Below are 17,264 nucleotides of genomic sequence, written 5' to 3' on the forward strand. Positions count from 1 at the left end.
TATTAATTAAATCACCAATATGTTGAGATGTCCTGTGTGAGAATAATCGTGATTGCTCACATATTAATTAAATCACCAATATGTTGAGATGTTCTATGTGAGAATAATCGTGATTGCTCACATATTAATTAAATCATCAATATGTTGAGATGTTCTATGTGAGAATAATCGTGATTGCTCACATATTAATTAAATCACCAATATGTTGAGATGTTCTATGTGAGAATAATCGTGATTGCTCACATATTAATTAAATCATCAATATGTTGAGATGTTCTATGTGAGAATAATCGTGATTGCTCACATATTAATTAAATCACCAATATGTTTAGATGTTCTGTGTGAGAATAATCGTGATTGCTCACATATTAATTAAATCACCAATATGTTAAGATGTTCTGTGTGAGAATAATCGTGATTGTTCACATATTAATTAAATCACCAATATGTTGAGATGTTCTGTGTGAGAATAATCGTGATTGCTCACATATTAATTAAAGCACCAATATGTTGAGATGTTCTGTGTGAGAATTATCGTGATCACTCACATATTAATTAAATCACCAATATGTTGAGATGTCCTGTGTGAGAATAATCGTGATTGCTCACATGTTAATTAAAGCACCAATATGTTGAGATGTTCTATGTGAGAATAATCGTGATTGCTCACATATTAATTAAATCACCAATATGTTGAGATGTTCTGTGTGAGAAAAATCGTGATTGATCACATGTTAATTAAAGCACCAATATGTTGAGATGTTCTGTGTGAGAAAAATCGTGATTGATCACATGTTAATTAAAGCACCAATATGTTGAGATGTTCTGTGTGAGAATTATCGTGATTGATCACATGTTAATTAAAGCACCAATATGTTGAGATGTTCTGTGTGAGAATTATCGTGATTGCTCACATATTAATTAAATCACCAATATGTTGAGATGTCCTGTGTGAGAATAATTGTGATTGCTCACATATTAATTAAAGCACCAATATGTTGAGATGTTCTATGTGAGAATAATCGTGATTGCTCACATATTAATTAAATCACCAATATGTTGAGATGTTCTGTGTGAGAAAAATCGTGATTGATCACATGTTAATTAAAGCTCCAATATGTTGAGATGTCCTGTGTGAGAATAATCGTGATTGCTCACATATTAATTAAAGCACCAATATGTTGAGATGTTCTGTCTGAGAATAATCGTGATTGCTCACATATTAATTAAAGCACCAATATGTTGAGATGTTCTATGTGAGAATAATCGTGATTGCTCACATATTAATTAAATCACCAATATGTTGAGATGTTCTGTGTGAGAAAAATCGTGATTGATCACATGTTAATTAAAGCACCAATATGTTGAGATGTTTTGTGTGAGAATTATCGTGATTGATCACATGTTAATTAAAGCACCAATATGTTGAGATGTTCTGTATGAGAATAATCGTGATTGCTCACATATTAATTAAAGCACCAATATGTTGAGATGTTCTATGTGAGAATAATCGTGATTGCTCACATATTAATTAAATCACCAATATGTTGAGATGTTCTGTGTGAGAAAAATCGTGATTGATCACATGTTAATTAAAGCACCAATATGTTGAGATGTTCTGTGTGAGAATTATCGTGATTGATCACATGTTAATTAAAGCACCAATATGTTGAGATGTTCTGTATGAGAATAATCGTGATTGCTCACATATTAATTAAATCACCAATATGTTGAGATGTTCTGTGTGAGAAAAATCGTGATTGCTCACATATTAATTAAATCACCATTATGTTGAGATGTTCTGTGTGAGAAAAATCGTGATTGATCACATGTTAATTAAATCACCATTATGTTGAGATGTTCTGTATGAGAATAATCGTGATTGCTCACATATTAATTAAATCACCATTATGTTGAGATGTTCTGTGTGAGAAAAATCGTGATTGATCACATGTTAATTAAATCACCAATATGTTGAGATGTTCTATGTGAGAATAATCGTGATTGCTCACATATTAATTAAATCACCAATATGTTGAGATGTTCTGTATGAGAATAATCGTGATTGCTCACATATTAATTAAATCACCAATATGTTGAGATGTTCTGTGTGAGAAAAATCGTGATTGCTCACATATTAATTAAATCACCATTATGTTGAGATGTTCTGTGTGAGAAAAATCGTGATTGATCACATGTTAATTAAAGCACCAATATGTTGAGATGTTCTGTATGAGAATAATCGTGATTGCTCACATATTAATTAAATCACCAATATGTTGAGATGTTCTGTATGAGAATAATCGTGATTGCTCTCATATTAATTAAATCACCAATATGTTGAGATGTTCTATGTGAGAATAATCGTGATTGCTCACATATTAATTAAATCACCAATATGTTGAGATGTTCTATGTGAGAATAATCGTGATTGCTCACATATTAATTAAATCACCATTATGTTGAGATGTTCTGTGTGAGAAAAATCGTGATTGATCACATGTTAATTAAAGCACCAATATGTTGAGATGTTCTGTATGAGAATAATCGTGATTGCTCACATATTAATTAAATCACCAATATGTTGAGATGTTCTGTGTGAGAATAATCGTGATTGCTCACATATTAATTAAATCACCAATATGTTTAGATGTTCTGTGTGAGAATAATCGTGATTGCTCACATATTAATTAAATCACCAATATGTTGAGATGTCCTGTGTGAGAATAATTGTGATTGCTCACATATTAATTAAAGCACCAATATGTTGAGATGTTCTATGTGAGAATAATCGTGATTGCTCACATATTAATTAAATCACCAATATGTTGAGATGTTCTGTGTGAGAAAAATCGTGATTGATCACATGTTAATTAAAGCTCCAATATGTTGAGATGTCCTGTGTGAGAATAATCGTGATTGCTCACATATTAATTAAAGCACCAATATGTTGAGATGTTCTGTCTGAGAATAATCGTGATTGCTCACATATTAATTAAAGCACCAATATGTTGAGATGTTCTATGTGAGAATAATCGTGATTGCTCACATATTAATTAAATCACCAATATGTTGAGATGTTCTGTGTGAGAAAAATCGTGATTGATCACATGTTAATTAAAGCACCAATATGTTGAGATGTTTTGTGTGAGAATTATCGTGATTGATCACATGTTAATTAAAGCACCAATATGTTGAGATGTTCTGTATGAGAATAATCGTGATTGCTCACATATTAATTAAAGCACCAATATGTTGAGATGTTCTATGTGAGAATAATCGTGATTGCTCACATATTAATTAAATCACCAATATGTTGAGATGTTCTGTGTGAGAAAAATCGTGATTGATCACATGTTAATTAAAGCACCAATATGTTGAGATGTTCTGTGTGAGAATTATCGTGATTGATCACATGTTAATTAAAGCACCAATATGTTGAGATGTTCTGTATGAGAATAATCGTGATTGCTCACATATTAATTAAATCACCAATATGTTGAGATGTTCTGTGTGAGAAAAATCGTGATTGCTCACATATTAATTAAATCACCATTATGTTGAGATGTTCTGTGTGAGAAAAATCGTGATTGATCACATGTTAATTAAATCACCATTATGTTGAGATGTTCTGTATGAGAATAATCGTGATTGCTCACATATTAATTAAATCACCATTATGTTGAGATGTTCTGTGTGAGAAAAATCGTGATTGATCACATGTTAATTAAATCACCAATATGTTGAGATGTTCTATGTGAGAATAATCGTGATTGCTCACATATTAATTAAATCACCAATATGTTGAGATGTTCTGTATGAGAATAATCGTGATTGCTCACATATTAATTAAATCACCAATATGTTGAGATGTTCTGTGTGAGAAAAATCGTGATTGCTCACATATTAATTAAATCACCATTATGTTGAGATGTTCTGTGTGAGAAAAATCGTGATTGATCACATGTTAATTAAAGCACCAATATGTTGAGATGTTCTGTATGAGAATAATCGTGATTGCTCACATATTAATTAAATCACCAATATGTTGAGATGTTCTGTATGAGAATAATCGTGATTGCTCTCATATTAATTAAATCACCAATATGTTGAGATGTTCTATGTGAGAATAATCGTGATTGCTCACATATTAATTAAATCACCAATATGTTGAGATGTTCTATGTGAGAATAATCGTGATTGCTCACATATTAATTAAATCACCATTATGTTGAGATGTTCTGTGTGAGAAAAATCGTGATTGATCACATGTTAATTAAAGCACCAATATGTTGAGATGTTCTGTATGAGAATAATCGTGATTGCTCACATATTAATTAAATCACCAATATGTTGAGATGTTCTGTGTGAGAATAATCGTGATTGCTCACATATTAATTAAATCACCAATATGTTTAGATGTTCTGTGTGAGAATAATCGTGATTGCTCACATATTAATTAAATCACCAATATGTTGAGATGTTCTATGTGAGAATAATCGTGATTGCTCACATATTAATTAAATCACCAATATGTTGAGATGTACTGTGTGAGAATAATCGTGATTGCTCACATATTAATTAAATCACCAATATGATGAGATGTCCTGTGTGAGAATAATCGTGATTGTTCACTTATTAATTAAATCACCAATATGTTGAGATGTTCTGTGTGAGAATAATCGTGATCACTCACATATTAATTAAATCACCAATATGTTGAGATGTTCTGTGTGAGAATAATCGTGATCACTCACATATTAATTAAATCACCAATATGTTTAGATGTTCTGTGTGAGAATTATCGTGATCACTCACATATTAATTAAATCACCAATATGTAGAGATGTCCTGTGTGAGAATAATTGTGATTGTTCACTTATTAATTAAAGCACCAATATGTTTAGATGTTCTGTGTGAGAATTATCGTGATCACTCACATATTAATTAAATCACCAATATGTTGAGATGTTCTGTGTGAGAATAATCGTGATTGCTCACATATTAATTAAATCACCAATATGTTGAGATGTTCTGTGTGAGAATAATCGTGATCACTCACATATTAATTAAATCACCAATATGTTGAGATGTTCTGTGTGAGAATAATCGCGATTGCTCACATATTAATTAAATCACCAATATGTTAAGATGTTCTATGTGAGAATAATCATGATTGCTCACATATTAATTAAATCACCAATACGTTGAGATGTTCTGTACGAGAATAATCGTGATTGCTCACATATTAATTAAATCACCAATATGATGAGATGATCTGTGTGTGAATAATCGTGATCGCTCACATATTAATTAAATCACCAATATGTTGAGATGTTCTGTGTGAGAAAAATCGTGATTGCTCACATATTATAATTAAATCACCAATATGTTTAGATGTTCTGTGTGAGAAAAATCGTGATTGATCACATATTAATTAAATCACCAATATGTTGAGATGTTCTGTGTGAGAAAAATCGTGATCACTCACATATTAATTAAATCACCAATATGTTGAGATGTTCTGTACGAGAATAATCGTGATTGCTCACATATTAATTAAATCACCAATATGTTGAGATGTTCTGTGTGAGAATAATCGTGATCACTCACATATTAATTAAATCACCAATATGTTGAGATGTTCTGTGTGAGAATAATCGTGATTGCTCACATATTAATTAAATCACCAATATGTTGAGATGTTCTGTGTGAGAATAATCGTGATCGCTCACATATTAATTAAATCACCAATATGTTGAGATGTTCTATGTGAGAATAATCGTGATTGCTCACATATTAATTAAAGCACCAATATGTTGAGATGTTCTGTGTGAGAATTATCGTGATCACTCACATATTAATTAAATCACCAATATGTTGAGATGTCCTGTGTGAGAATAATCGTGATTGCTCACATGTTAATTAAAGCACCAATATGTTGAGATGTTCTATGTGAGAATAATCGTGATTGCTCACATATTAATTAAATCACCAATATGTTGAGATGTTCTGTGTGAGAAAAATCGTGATTGATCACATGTTAATTAAAGCACCAATATGTTGAGATGTTCTGTGTGAGAAAAATCGTGATTGATCACATGTTAATTAAAGCACCAATATGTTGAGATGTTCTGTGTGAGAATTATCGTGATTGATCACATGTTAATTAAAGCACCAATATGTTGAGATGTTCTGTGTGAGAATTATCGTGATTGCTCACATATTAATTAAATCACCAATATGTTGAGATGTCCTGTGTGAGAATAATTGTGATTGCTCACATATTAATTAAAGCACCAATATGTTGAGATGTTCTATGTGAGAATAATCGTGATTGCTCACATATTAATTAAATCACCAATATGTTGAGATGTTCTGTGTGAGAAAAATCGTGATTGATCACATGTTAATTAAAGCTCCAATATGTTGAGATGTCCTGTGTGAGAATAATCGTGATTGCTCACATATTAATTAAAGCACCAATATGTTGAGATGTTCTGTCTGAGAATAATCGTGATTGCTCACATATTAATTAAAGCACCAATATGTTGAGATGTTCTATGTGAGAATAATCGTGATTGCTCACATATTAATTAAATCACCAATATGTTGAGATGTTCTGTGTGAGAAAAATCGTGATTGATCACATGTTAATTAAAGCACCAATATGTTGAGATGTTTTGTGTGAGAATTATCGTGATTGATCACATGTTAATTAAAGCACCAATATGTTGAGATGTTCTGTATGAGAATAATCGTGATTGCTCACATATTAATTAAAGCACCAATATGTTGAGATGTTCTATGTGAGAATAATCGTGATTGCTCACATATTAATTAAATCACCAATATGTTGAGATGTTCTGTGTGAGAAAAATCGTGATTGATCACATGTTAATTAAAGCACCAATATGTTGAGATGTTCTGTGTGAGAATTATCGTGATTGATCACATGTTAATTAAAGCACCAATATGTTGAGATGTTCTGTATGAGAATAATCGTGATTGCTCACATATTAATTAAATCACCAATATGTTGAGATGTTCTGTGTGAGAAAAATCGTGATTGCTCACATATTAATTAAATCACCATTATGTTGAGATGTTCTGTGTGAGAAAAATCGTGATTGATCACATGTTAATTAAATCACCATTATGTTGAGATGTTCTGTATGAGAATAATCGTGATTGCTCACATATTAATTAAATCACCATTATGTTGAGATGTTCTGTGTGAGAAAAATCGTGATTGATCACATGTTAATTAAATCACCAATATGTTGAGATGTTCTATGTGAGAATAATCGTGATTGCTCACATATTAATTAAATCACCAATATGTTGAGATGTTCTGTATGAGAATAATCGTGATTGCTCACATATTAATTAAATCACCAATATGTTGAGATGTTCTGTGTGAGAAAAATCGTGATTGCTCACATATTAATTAAATCACCATTATGTTGAGATGTTCTGTGTGAGAAAAATCGTGATTGATCACATGTTAATTAAAGCACCAATATGTTGAGATGTTCTGTATGAGAATAATCGTGATTGCTCACATATTAATTAAATCACCAATATGTTGAGATGTTCTGTATGAGAATAATCGTGATTGCTCTCATATTAATTAAATCACCAATATGTTGAGATGTTCTATGTGAGAATAATCGTGATTGCTCACATATTAATTAAATCACCAATATGTTGAGATGTTCTATGTGAGAATAATCGTGATTGCTCACATATTAATTAAATCACCATTATGTTGAGATGTTCTGTGTGAGAAAAATCGTGATTGATCACATGTTAATTAAAGCACCAATATGTTGAGATGTTCTGTATGAGAATAATCGTGATTGCTCACATATTAATTAAATCACCAATATGTTGAGATGTTCTGTGTGAGAATAATCGTGATTGCTCACATATTAATTAAATCACCAATATGTTTAGATGTTCTGTGTGAGAATAATCGTGATTGCTCACATATTAATTAAATCACCAATATGTTGAGATGTTCTATGTGAGAATAATCGTGATTGCTCACATATTAATTAAATCACCAATATGTTGAGATGTACTGTGTGAGAATAATCGTGATTGCTCACATATTAATTAAATCACCAATATGATGAGATGTCCTGTGTGAGAATAATCGTGATTGTTCACTTATTAATTAAATCACCAATATGTTGAGATGTTCTGTGTGAGAATAATCGTGATCACTCACATATTAATTAAATCACCAATATGTTGAGATGTTCTGTGTGAGAATAATCGTGATCACTCACATATTAATTAAATCACCAATATGTTTAGATGTTCTGTGTGAGAATTATCGTGATCACTCACATATTAATTAAATCACCAATATGTAGAGATGTCCTGTGTGAGAATAATTGTGATTGTTCACTTATTAATTAAAGCACCAATATGTTTAGATGTTCTGTGTGAGAATTATCGTGATCACTCACATATTAATTAAATCACCAATATGTTGAGATGTTCTGTGTGAGAATAATCGTGATTGCTCACATATTAATTAAATCACCAATATGTTGAGATGTTCTGTGTGAGAATAATCGTGATCACTCACATATTAATTAAATCACCAATATGTTGAGATGTTCTGTGTGAGAATAATCGCGATTGCTCACATATTAATTAAATCACCAATATGTTAAGATGTTCTATGTGAGAATAATCATGATTGCTCACATATTAATTAAATCACCAATATGTTGAGATGTTCTGTACGAGAATAATCGTGATTGCTCACATATTAATTAAATCACCAATATGATGAGATGATCTGTGTGTGAATAATCGTGATCGCTCACATATTAATTAAATCACCAATATGTTGAGATGTTCTGTGTGAGAAAAATCGTGATTGCTCACATATTATAATTAAATCACCAATATGTTTAGATGTTCTGTGTGAGAAAAATCGTGATTGATCACATATTAATTAAATCACCAATATGTTGAGATGTTCTGTGTGAGAAAAATCGTGATCACTCACATATTAATTAAATCACCAATATGTTGAGATGTTCTGTACGAGAATAATCGTGATTGCTCACATATTAATTAAATCACCAATATGTTGAGATGTTCTGTGTGAGAATAATCGTGATCACTCACATATTAATTAAATCACCAATATGTTGAGATGTTCTGTGTGAGAATAATCGTGATTGCTCACATATTAATTAAATCACCAATATGTTGAGATGTTCTGTGTGAGAATAATCGTGATCGCTCACATATTAATTAAATCACCAATATGTTGAGATGTTCTATGTGAGAATAATCGTGATTGCTCACATATTAATTAAATCACCAATATGTTGAGATGTTCTGTACGAGAATAATCGTGATCACTCACATATTAATTAAATCACCAATATGTTGAGATGTTCTGTACGAGAATAATCGTGATTGCTCACATATTAATTAAATCACCAATATGTTGAGATGTTCTGTGTGAGAATAATCGTGATCACTCACATATTAATTAAATCACCAATATGTTGAGATGTTCTGTGTGAGAATAATCGTGATTGCTCACATATTAATTAAATCACCAATATGTTGAGATGTTCTGTGTGAGAATAATCGTGATCGCTCACATATTAATTAAATCACCAATATGTTGAGATGTTCTATGTGAGAATAATCGTGATTGCTCACATATTAATTAAATCACCAATATGTTGAGATGTTCTGTACGAGAATAATCGTGATCACTCACATATTAATTAAATCACCAATATGTTGAGATGTCCTGTGTGAGAATAATCGTGATTGCTCACATATTAATTAAATCACCAATATGTTGAGATGTTCTGTACGAGAATAATCGTGATCACTCACATATTAATTAAATCACCAATATGTTGAGATGTTCTGTGTGAGAATAATCGTGATCACTCACATATTAATTAAATCACCAATATGTTTAGATGTTCTGTGTGAGAATTATCGTGATCACTCACATATTAATTAAATCACCAATATGTAGAGATGTCCTGTGTGAGAATAATTGTGATTGTTCACTTATTAATTAAAGCACCAATATGTTTAGATGTTCTGTGTGAGAATTATCGTGATCACTCACATATTAATTAAATCACCAATATGTTGAGATGTTCTGTGTGAGAATAATCGTGATTGCTCACATATTAATTAAATCACCAATATGTTGAGATGTTCTGTGTGAGAATAATCGTGATCACTCACATATTAATTAAATCACCAATATGTTGAGATGTTCTGTGTGAGAATAATCGCGATTGCTCACATATTAATTAAATCACCAATATGTTAAGATGTTCTATGTGAGAATAATCATGATTGCTCACATATTAATTAAATCACCAATATGTTGAGATGTTCTGTACGAGAATAATCGTGATTGCTCACATATTAATTAAATCACCAATATGATGAGATGATCTGTGTGTGAATAATCGTGATCGCTCACATATTAATTAAATCACCAATATGTTGAGATGTTCTGTGTGAGAAAAATCGTGATTGCTCACATATTATAATTAAATCACCAATATGTTTAGATGTTCTGTGTGAGAAAAATCGTGATTGATCACATATTAATTAAATCACCAATATGTTGAGATGTTCTGTGTGAGAAAAATCGTGATCACTCACATATTAATTAAATCACCAATATGTTGAGATGTTCTGTACGAGAATAATCGTGATTGCTCACATATTAATTAAATCACCAATATGTTGAGATGTTCTGTGTGAGAATAATCGTGATCACTCACATATTAATTAAATCACCAATATGTTGAGATGTTCTGTGTGAGAATAATCGTGATTGCTCACATATTAATTAAATCACCAATATGTTGAGATGTTCTGTGTGAGAATAATCGTGATCGCTCACATATTAATTAAATCACCAATATGTTGAGATGTTCTATGTGAGAATAATCGTGATTGCTCACATATTAATTAAATCACCAATATGTTGAGATGTTCTGTACGAGAATAATCGTGATCACTCACATATTAATTAAATCACCAATATGTTGAGATGTCCTGTGTGAGAATAATCGTGATTGCTCACATATTAATTAAATCACCAATATGTTGAGATGTTCTGTACGAGAATAATCGTGATCACTCACATATTAATTAAATCACCAATATGTTGAGATGTTCTGTGTGAGAATAATCGTGATTGCTCACATATTAATTAAATCACCAATATGTTGAGATGTTCTGTGTGAGAATAATCGCGATTGCTCACATATTAATTAAATCACCAATATGTTGAGATGTTCTGTGTGAGAATAATCGTGATCACTCACATATTAATTAAATCACCAATATGTTGAGATGTTCTGTGTGAGAATAATCGCGATTGCTCACATATTAATTAAATCACCAATATGTTAAGATGTTCTATGTGAGAATAATCGTGATTGCTCACATATTAATTAAATCACCAATATGTTGAGATGTTCTGTACGAGAATAATCGTGATTGCTCACATATTAATTAAATCACCAATATGATGAGATGTTCGGTGTGTGAATAATCGTGATCGCTCACATATTAATTAAATCACCAATATGTTGAGATGTTCTGTGTGAGAAAAATCGTGATTGCTCACATATTAATTAAATCACCAATATGATGAGATGTTCGGTGTGTGAATAATCGTGATCGCTCACATATTAATTAAATCACCAATATGTTGAGATGTTCTGTGTGAGAAAAATCGTGATTGCTCACATATTATAATTAAATCACCAATATGTTTAGATGTTCTGTGTGAGAATAATCGTGATTGATCACATATTAATTAAATCACCAATATGTTGAGATGTCCTGTGTGAAAATAATCGTGATTGCTCACATATTATAATTAAATCACCAATATGTTTAGATGTTCTGTGTGAGAAAAATCGTGATTGATCACATATTAATTAAATCACCAATATGTTTAGATGTTCTGTGTGAGAATTATCGTGACGTGATTGCTCACATATTAATTAAATCATCAATATGTTGAGATGTTCTGTATGAGAATAATCGTGATTGCTCACATATTAATTAAATCATCAATATGTTGAGATGTTCTGTATGAGAATAATCGTGATTGCTGACATATTAATTAAATCACCAATATGTTTAGATGTTCTGTGTGAGAATAATCGTGATTGCTCACATATTAATTAAATCACCAATATGTTGAGATGTCCTGTGTGAGAATAATCGTGATTGCTCACATATTAATTAAATCACCAATATGTTGAGATGTTCTATGTGAGAATAATCGTGATTGCTCACATATTAATTAAATCATCAATATGTTGAGATGTTCTATGTGAGAATAATCGTGATTGCTCACATATTAATTAAATCACCAATATGTTGAGATGTTCTATGTGAGAATAATCGTGATTGCTCACATATTAATTAAATCATCAATATGTTGAGATGTTCTATGTGAGAATAATCGTGATTGCTCACATATTAATTAAATCACCAATATGTTTAGATGTTCTGTGTGAGAATAATCGTGATTGCTCACATATTAATTAAATCACCAATATGTTAAGATGTTCTGTGTGAGAATAATCGTGATTGTTCACATATTAATTAAATCACCAATATGTTGAGATGTTCTGTGTGAGAATAATCGTGATTGCTCACATATTAATTAAATCACCAATATGTTGAGATGTCCTGTGTGAGAATAATCGTGATTGCTCACATGTTAATTAAAGCACCAATATGTTGAGATGTTCTATGTGAGAATAATCGTGATTGCTCACATATTAATTAAATCACCAATATGTTGAGATGTTCTGTGTGAGAAAAATCGTGATTGATCACATGTTAATTAAAGCACCAATATGTTGAGATGTTCTGTGTGAGAAAAATCGTGATTGATCACATGTTAATTAAAGCACCAATATGTTGAGATGTTCTGTGTGAGAATTATCGTGATTGATCACATGTTAATTAAAGCACCAATATGTTGAGATGTTCTGTGTGAGAATTATCGTGATTGCTCACATATTAATTAAATCACCAATATGTTGAGATGTCCTGTGTGAGAATAATTGTGATTGCTCACATATTAATTAAAGCACCAATATGTTGAGATGTTCTATGTGAGAATAATCGTGATTGCTCACATATTAATTAAATCACCAATATGTTGAGATGTTCTGTGTGAGAAAAATCGTGATTGATCACATGTTAATTAAAGCTCCAATATGTTGAGATGTCCTGTGTGAGAATAATCGTGATTGCTCACATATTAATTAAAGCACCAATATGTTGAGATGTTCTGTCTGAGAATAATCGTGATTGCTCACATATTAATTAAAGCACCAATATGTTGAGATGTTCTATGTGAGAATAATCGTGATTGCTCACATATTAATTAAATCACCAATATGTTGAGATGTTCTGTGTGAGAAAAATCGTGATTGATCACATGTTAATTAAAGCACCAATATGTTGAGATGTTTTGTGTGAGAATTATCGTGATTGATCACATGTTAATTAAAGCACCAATATGTTGAGATGTTCTGTATGAGAATAATCGTGATTGCTCACATATTAATTAAAGCACCAATATGTTGAGATGTTCTGTGTGAGAATAATCGTGATTGCTCACATATTAATTAAATCACCAATATGTTGAGATGTTCTGTGTGAGAATAATCGTGATCGCTCACATATTAATTAAATCACCAATATGTTGAGATGTTCTATGTGAGAATAATCGTGATTGCTCACATATTAATTAAAGCACCAATATGTTGAGATGTTCTGTGTGAGAATTATCGTGATCACTCACATATTAATTAAATCACCAATATGTTGAGATGTCCTGTGTGAGAATAATCGTGATTGCTCACATGTTAATTAAAGCACCAATATGTTGAGATGTTCTATGTGAGAATAATCGTGATTGCTCACATATTAATTAAATCACCAATATGTTGAGATGTTCTGTGTGAGAAAAATCGTGATTGATCACATGTTAATTAAAGCACCAATATGTTGAGATGTTCTGTGTGAGAAAAATCGTGATTGATCACATGTTAATTAAAGCACCAATATGTTGAGATGTTCTGTGTGAGAATTATCGTGATTGATCACATGTTAATTAAAGCACCAATATGTTGAGATGTTCTGTGTGAGAATTATCGTGATTGCTCACATATTAATTAAATCACCAATATGTTGAGATGTCCTGTGTGAGAATAATTGTGATTGCTCACATATTAATTAAAGCACCAATATGTTGAGATGTTCTATGTGAGAATAATCGTGATTGCTCACATATTAATTAAATCACCAATATGTTGAGATGTTCTGTGTGAGAAAAATCGTGATTGATCACATGTTAATTAAAGCTCCAATATGTTGAGATGTCCTGTGTGAGAATAATCGTGATTGCTCACATATTAATTAAAGCACCAATATGTTGAGATGTTCTGTCTGAGAATAATCGTGATTGCTCACATATTAATTAAAGCACCAATATGTTGAGATGTTCTATGTGAGAATAATCGTGATTGCTCACATATTAATTAAATCACCAATATGTTGAGATGTTCTGTGTGAGAAAAATCGTGATTGATCACATGTTAATTAAAGCACCAATATGTTGAGATGTTTTGTGTGAGAATTATCGTGATTGATCACATGTTAATTAAAGCACCAATATGTTGAGATGTTCTGTATGAGAATAATCGTGATTGCTCACATATTAATTAAAGCACCAATATGTTGAGATGTTCTATGTGAGAATAATCGTGATTGCTCACATATTAATTAAATCACCAATATGTTGAGATGTTCTGTGTGAGAAAAATCGTGATTGATCACATGTTAATTAAAGCACCAATATGTTGAGATGTTCTGTGTGAGAATTATCGTGATTGATCACATGTTAATTAAAGCACCAATATGTTGAGATGTTCTGTATGAGAATAATCGTGATTGCTCACATATTAATTAAATCACCAATATGTTGAGATGTTCTGTGTGAGAAAAATCGTGATTGCTCACATATTAATTAAATCACCATTATGTTGAGATGTTCTGTGTGAGAAAAATCGTGATTGATCACATGTTAATTAAATCACCATTATGTTGAGATGTTCTGTATGAGAATAATCGTGATTGCTCACATATTAATTAAATCACCATTATGTTGAGATGTTCTGTGTGAGAAAAATCGTGATTGATCACATGTTAATTAAATCACCAATATGTTGAGATGTTCTATGTGAGAATAATCGTGATTGCTCACATATTAATTAAATCACCAATATGTTGAGATGTTCTGTATGAGAATAATCGTGATTGCTCACATATTAATTAAATCACCAATATGTTGAGATGTTCTGTGTGAGAAAAATCGTGATTGCTCACATATTAATTAAATCACCATTATGTTGAGATGTTCTGTGTGAGAAAAATCGTGATTGATCACATGTTAATTAAAGCACCAATATGTTGAGATGTTCTGTATGAGAATAATCGTGATTGCTCACATATTAATTAAATCACCAATATGTTGAGATGTTCTGTATGAGAATAATCGTGATTGCTCTCATATTAATTAAATCACCAATATGTTGAGATGTTCTATGTGAGAATAATCGTGATTGCTCACATATTAATTAAATCACCAATATGTTGAGATGTTCTATGTGAGAATAATCGTGATTGCTCACATATTAATTAAATCACCATTATGTTGAGATGTTCTGTGTGAGAAAAATCGTGATTGATCACATGTTAATTAAAGCACCAATATGTTGAGATGTTCTGTATGAGAATAATCGTGATTGCTCACATATTAATTAAATCACCAATATGTTGAGATGTTCTGTGTGAGAATAATCGTGATTGCTCACATATTAATTAAATCACCAATATGTTTAGATGTTCTGTGTGAGAATAATCGTGATTGCTCACATATTAATTAAATCACCAATATGTTGAGATGTTCTATGTGAGAATAATCGTGATTGCTCACATATTAATTAAATCACCAATATGTTGAGATGTACTGTGTGAGAATAATCGTGATTGCTCACATATTAATTAAATCACCAATATGATGAGATGTCCTGTGTGAGAATAATCGTGATTGTTCACTTATTAATTAAATCACCAATATGTTGAGATGTTCTGTGTGAGAATAATCGTGATCACTCACATATTAATTAAATCACCAATATGTTGAGATGTTCTGTGTGAGAATAATCGTGATCACTCACATATTAATTAAATCACCAATATGTTTAGATGTTCTGTGTGAGAATTATCGTGATCACTCACATATTAATTAAATCACCAATATGTAGAGATGTCCTGTGTGAGAATAATTGTGATTGTTCACTTATTAATTAAAGCACCAATATGTTTAGATGTTCTGTGTGAGAATTATCGTGATCACTCACATATTAATTAAATCACCAATATGTTGAGATGTTCTGTGTGAGAATAATCGTGATTGCTCACATATTAATTAAATCACCAATATGTTGAGATGTTCTGTGTGAGAATAATCGTGATCACTCACATATTAATTAAATCACCAATATGTTGAGATGTTCTGTGTGAGAATAATCGCGATTGCTCACATATTAATTAAATCACCAATATGTTAAGATGTTCTATGTGAGAATAATCATGATTGCTCACATATTAATTAAATCACCAATATGTTGAGATGTTCTGTACGAGAATAATCGTGATTGCTCACATATTAATTAAATCACCAATATGATGAGATGATCTGTGTGTGAATAATCGTGATCGCTCACATATTAATTAAATCACCAATATGTTGAGATGTTCTGTGTGAGAAAAATCGTGATTGCTCACATATTATAATTAAATCACCAATATGTTTAGATGTTCTGTGTGAGAAAAATCGTGATTGATCACATATTAATTAAATCACCAATATGTTGAGATGTTCTGTGTGAGAAAAATCGTGATCACTCACATATTAATTAAATCACCAATATGTTGAGATGTTCTGTACGAGAATAATCGTGATTGCTCACATATTAATTAAATCACCAATATGTTGAGATGTTCTGTGTGAGAATAATCGTGATCACTCACATATTAATTAAATCACCAATATGTTGAGATGTTCTGTGTGAGAATAATCGTGATTGCTCACATATTAATTAAATCACCAATATGTTGAGATGTTCTGTGTGAGAATA

This window comes from Saccoglossus kowalevskii, chromosome 11 (genome assembly GCF_978046115.1).
Source record: "Saccoglossus kowalevskii chromosome 11, keSacKowa6.1, whole genome shotgun sequence".
In the NCBI taxonomy this organism is placed as follows: Eukaryota; Metazoa; Hemichordata; class Enteropneusta; family Harrimaniidae; genus Saccoglossus; species Saccoglossus kowalevskii.